Raw genomic sequence first — 6,497 nt, 5'->3', positions numbered from 1 at the left:
ACTGGCTAGCAAATTTTATATGTACAATGAAGTATTATTAATTATAATCACAATTTATTCATCCTACAAATTGAAACTTTGTACCCCTTGACCCACATCTCCTATTCCCCCCACTTCCCAGACCCTGGAAACCACCATTCTACTCATTGCTAAATTGACTTCTATTTTTTTATATTCCATACAGGAGATAATCATATAATTCAAATAATCACATTATTTATTTATTTATTTTATTGATTATTTTAAAAATGAATGACAGTGGAATGCATCACAATTTTTATTTCACACATACAGCAAAATTTTTCTTATCTCTGGTTGTATATAAAGTATGTTGATACCAATTTGTGTCTTCATAAATGTGCTTTGGATAATGATGTCTATCACATTCCACCATCCATGCTAATCCCCTGACCCTTCCTTTTCCCTCCCACCCCTCTGCCCTATCTAGAATTCATCTATTCCTCTCATGCTCCCCCTCCCCACCCCACTATGAGTCAGCCTCCTTATATCAGAGAAAACATTCAGCATTTGTTTTACGGGGGATTGATTAACTTCACTTAGCATTATCTTCTCCAGCTGCATCCATTTACCTGCAAATGCCATGATTTTACTCTCTTTTATTGCTGGGTAAAATTCCATTGTGTATATATGCCACATTTTTTTTTTATCCATTCATTCACTGAAGGGCATCTAGGCTGGCTCCACAGTTTAGATATTGTGAATTGTGCTGCTATAAACATTGATATGTTTGTGTCCCTGTAGTATGCTGTTTTAAAGTCTTTTGGGTATAAACCCAGGAGAGGGACAGCTGGGTCAAATGGTGGTTCCATTCCCAGTATTCCAAGGAATCTCCATACTGCTTTCCATATCGGCTGCACCAATTTGCAGTCCCACCAGCAACGTATGAGTGTGCCTTTGTAATCATATAATTTTTGTACTTCATTCTATTAATGCATTGTGCCTCAGTATATTTTGTGTTCTATAACAAAATACCTGACACTGAATAATGTATAAAAAAAGATTTATTTGATTCATAATTCTTGTGGCTGGAACACTATAAAAATAACAGCAATATACATCAATACATACATAGAACATTACAAACTTATACAGAACATTTATTTTAAAAACAGCAGAATGCACATTCTTTTCAAGTACACACAAAAACATTTTCCAGAATAGATAATATGCTCGGCCTAACAAAGCACTAGTTTTAACAAACTTACAAAAACTGAAAACTGTCTAGAGCCTTCTGTGGGCTGTGTGTGAACTACATTAGCATCGTAGTCTAACAGGCAGGAGAAATGGTGTCTGGGAACTTCCAGTGGACATTTCCTCTGTCTGACTGCCCAGACACATTGTGAGCCCTGCCAAAAGTCCCACACAGCACTGGAAATGGGGTGACCTGCTGCAGCCACACAGACTCTCAGAGATGGGTGTGACATGCCAAGATGCCAATCAACCTGCTGACTGCAAGACACCATGAAGGAAACTCCACTCCTGAAACCTTATCCCTGCCTTTGATGTACCCTCTTAAATAAACACAGGGGCCATTTTTCAATTGTCCAGTACCAGCTCCTGTGTGGACTGGATCTATCAGGTGCTCCATCCTTTAAACATAGTTCTAACTTTGTCTTTTGTGCTTCACTAATTATTCTAGACTTTAGTTTCTTAGGTGACTTATACCCTCCTGAGCAAGAAGAAGAACCCCCTTAACAAGACGCTGGCCACCTTCCCATAGAAAACAGCAGGTATTTTGTCCAAACACATTGACTATGTTAAAATACTGGTTCCTTATCAATTTTATGTCTGAATAATGATGTATTCACTGCTGAAATCGTGTTCCTGACACTTCTTCCTTAGTTCTGTTAACATTTTTTATATGTTTAGGTTTTTTTTAGATTGGATGTATATGTATTTACAATTGATATATCCTCGTGGACGGATGCCTGTTTTATCATTATCAGTAATTCCCTGTTTCCACAGAGGATACACTGTAAGATCCTCATTGGATGCCTGAAACCTCAGATAACACTGATCCCTACCCATACTTAGCACTGGGATATCATGACAGCTGATCTGACAATCATGGCTCATCTGTGACTGAAGATGTACAATGCATACAGCATGGATATGTTGGACAAAAGGGAGATTCACATCCCAGATGGGGCAGAGTGGGATGATGTGAGATTTTTATCACACTACTCCCAACAACATGCAACTTAAAACTTACAAATTGTTTCTAGAATTTTCCATTCAATATTTCCAGACTGTGGTTGACCAGGTTTAACTGAAACCACAGAAGCAAAACCATGCATGATGGGACTATCTTCATGACCTTCTTTGGCTCTTGTAATGCTTTTTGATTAAACTCCATTTTGTCTGATAGAGGATGACAACCTCTTCTCTCTTTTGGTTGCCATTTAAGTGTAGTATCTTTTCCTATCCCTTCACTTCCATATTATGTGTTCTATTATAGCTAAAGTTAGTCCCTGGTACAAATTACATAATTTTTTTTCACTGTTACTTATTTTTATTTTTTTTAACCATATGATTTATTTTTATTTTTTTTAGTCATACATGACAGCATTTTGACATATAATACATACATGGAATGTACATACATCAATCATATTGTCTATTCTATTCTGCTGCCCTTCCTATCCCTCCTACTCCTCCCCTCCTCTCCCATCCTTTCTCTCTATCCAATCTAATGTGACACAATTTTTATTTTCTTTTTCTCATCACAACATCATATATGTATTCTGTATAACAATGAGGTTCTCCTTCCATCTTCCGTGCAACTCCCCTTCTCCCTCTTTTTCCCTCCCACCTCTCTTCCCTATTTAGTGGTAGTCTTCTTCTCATGCTCTTCCTCCATATCCCATTTTCAGTCACCCCCCTTATATCAGAGAAGACATTCGGGATTTGTTTTTTAGGGATTGGCTAACTTCACTTAGCATAATCTGCTCTAATGACATCCATTTGCCTGCAAATGCCATGATCTTGTTATTTTTTAGTGCTGAGTAATTCCTGCTTAGAATTACTTTAGCTATTCTGGGTCTCTTATTTTTCTAGATGAATTTCATGATTGCTTTTTCTATTTCTGCAAGGAATGTCATTGGGATTTTGATGGGAATTGCATTGAATCTGTAAAGTGCTTTTGGTAATATGGCCATCTTAATAATATTAATTCTACCAATCCTTGAGCAAGGTAAATCCTTCCATCTTCTAAGGTCTTCTTCTATTTCTTTCTTCAGGGTTCTGTAGTTTTCATTGTATAGATCTTTCACCTCTTTTGTTAAGTTGATTCCCAGGTATTTTTTTATTTTTTTTTTGAGGATATTGTGAATGGAGTAGTTGTCCTCATTTCCATTTCAGAGAATTTGTCACTGATATACAGGAATGCCTTTGACTTATTGTATTGATTTTATATCCTGCCACTTTGCTGAATTCATTTACTAGTTCTAGAAGTTTCTTGGTTGAACTTTTTGGGTCTGCTAGGTATAGGATTATGTCATCGGCAAATAGTGCTAATTTAAGTTCTCCTTTTCCTATATTTATGCCTTTAATTTCTTTCGTCTAATTGCTCTGGCTAGTGTTTCAAGAACTATGTTGAATAGAAGTGGTAAGAGAGGGCATCCCTGTCTTGTTCCAGATTTTAAAGGGAATGCCTTCAATTTTTCTCCATTTAGAATGATGCTGGCCTGAGGCTTAGCATGTATAGCTTTTACCATGTTGAGGTAATTTCCTGTTATCTCTAATTTTTCTAGAGTTTTGAACATAAAGGGATACTGTATTTTGTCGAATGCTTTTTCTGCGTCTATCGAGATGATCATATGGTTCTTATCTTTAAGTCTATTGATGTGGTGAATTACATTTATTGATTTCCGTATATTGAACCAGCCTTGCATCCCAGGGATGAATCCCACTTGGTCATGGTGCATGATCTTTTTGATATATTTTTGTATCCAATTTGCCAGAATTTTATTGAGGATTTTTGCATCTATATTCATTAGGGATATTGATCTGAAGTTTTCTTTCTTTGAAGTGTCTTTATCTGGTTTTGGAATCAGGGTGATGTTGGCCTCATAGAATGAATTTGGAAGTACTCCCTCTTTTTCTATCTCCTGAAATAGATTGAAGAGTATTGGTATTAGTTCTTCTTTAAAGTTCTTGTAAAACTCTGCTGTATATCTGTCCGGTCCTGGGCTTTTCTTGGTTGGCAGTCTTTTGATGGCTTCTTCTATTTCCTCACTTGATATTGGTCTGTTTAGGTTGTTTATATCATCCTGACTCAATCTGGGTAGCTGATATGCCTTAAGGAATTTATCGATGCCTTCATTATCCTCTATTTTATTTGAGTATAGGGTTTCAAAATAATTTCTAATTATCTTCTGTATTTCTGAAGTGTCTGTTGTGATGTTGCCTTTTTCATCCTGTAAGCTAGTAATTTGGGTTCTCTCTCTTCTTCTCTTTCTTAGAGTGGCTAGTGGTCTATCAATCTTTTTTATTTTTTCAAAGAACCAACTTTTAGTTTTGTCAGTTTTTTCAATTGTGTCTTTTGTTTCGATTTAATTGATTTCAGCTCTGATTTTAATTATTTCTTGCCTTCTACTGTATTTGCTGCTGATTTGTTCTTCTTTTTCTAAGTCTTTGAGGTGTAGTGTGAGGTCATTTATTTGTTGGCTTTTCCTTCTTTTAAGGAATGAACTCCATGAAATGAATTTTCCTCTTAGTACTGCTTTCATAGTGTCCCAGAGATTTCGATATGTCGTGTCTGAGTTTTCATTTACCTCTAAGAATTTTTTAATTTCCTCTTTGATGTCTTCTGTAACCCTTTGTTCATTCAGTAGCATATTGCTTATTCTCCATGTGATGTAGGATTTTTTCTTTCTTATTTTATTTTTGATTTCCAATTTCATTCCATTATGATCAGATAAAATGCATGGTAGTATCTCTACTCCTTTGTATTTGCTAAGATTTGCCCTGTGACATAATATATGGTCTATTTTTGAGAAGGATTCATGTGCTGCTGAGAAGAAAGTGTATCTGCTTGATGTTGGGTGGTATATTCTGTATATGTCAATTAAGTCTAAGTTATTAATTGTATTATTGAGCTCTGTGGTTTCTTTATTCAACTTTTGTTTGGAAGATGTGTCCAGTGGTGAGAGAGGTGTGTTAAAATCTCCCATGATTATTGTGTTGTGGTCTATTTGACTCTTGAATTTGAGAACAGTTTGTTTGATGAACGTAGCTGCACCATTGTTTGGGGCATATATATTAATGATCGTTAAGTCTTGTTAGTGTATGGTTTCCTTGAGCAGTATGTAGTGTCCTTGTTTATCCCTTTTGATTAACTTTGGCTTGAAGTCTATTTTATTTGATACAAATATGGACACACCTGCTTGCTTCCGAGGTCCATATGAATGGTATGATTATTCCCAACCTTTCACCTTCAGTCTGTTTATGTCTTTTCCTATCAGATGAGTCTCCTGTAGGCAGCATATTGTTGGATCTTTTTTTTTTAATCCAGTCTACTAGCCTATGTCTTTTGATTGGCGCATTTACGCCATTAACATTTAGGGTTACTATTGAGATATGGTTTGTACTTCCAGCCATATTTGGTTATTTAAGTTACTTAACATGATTTGTTTTCCCTCTTTGATTGGTTTTTCCTTTACTGTACTACCTCCCACTGTTGGTTTTCATTGTTATTTTCCATTTCCTCTTCTTGTAATGTTTTGCCAAGGATGTTTTGAAGAGCTGGTTTTCTAGCTGCAAATTCTTTTAACTTTTGTTTATCGTGGAAGATTTTTATTTCACCTTCAATCCTGAAGCTTAATTTCGCTGGATACACAATTCTTGGTTGGAACCCATTTTCTTTCAGTGTTTGAAATATGTTGTTGCAGGATCTTCTAGCTTTCAGAGTCTGTGTTGAAAGATCAGCTGTTATCCTGATTGGTTTACCCCTAAATGTAATCTGCTTCCTTTCTCTTGTGGCTTTTAAGATTCTCTCCTTATTCTGTATGTTGGGCATCTTCATTATTATGTGTCTTGGTGTGGATCTGTTATGATTTTGTACATTTGGTGACCTGTAGGCTTCTAGTATTTGGATTTCTTTTTCATTCTTTAAGTCTGGGAAGTTTTCTAGTATTATTTCATTGAACGGATTGCTCATTCCTTTGGTTTGGACCTCTATACCCTCTTGTATCCCAATAACTCTTAAGTTTGGTCTCTTTATATTATACCATAATTTTTGGATGTTCTGCTCATGATTTCTTAACATTCTCACTGAGCTGTCTATGTTCTTTTCAAGTTGAAAAACTTTGTCTTCGTTGTCTGATGTTCTATCTTCTAAGTGTTCTACACTGCTGGAATACTCTCATTTGAGTTTTTAATTTGGTTTATTGTTCCCTGCATTTCCAGAATTCCTGTATATATATATATATATATATATATATATATATATATATATATATATATATATATATATA

This window comes from Marmota marmota, unplaced genomic scaffold, assembly GCF_001458135.2.
Source record: "Marmota marmota marmota unplaced genomic scaffold, marMar, whole genome shotgun sequence".
Classification (NCBI taxonomy): domain Eukaryota; kingdom Metazoa; phylum Chordata; class Mammalia; order Rodentia; family Sciuridae; genus Marmota; species Marmota marmota.
The sequence above is the reverse complement of the archived record's forward strand: the minus strand, read 5'-3'. Positions refer to the sequence as shown.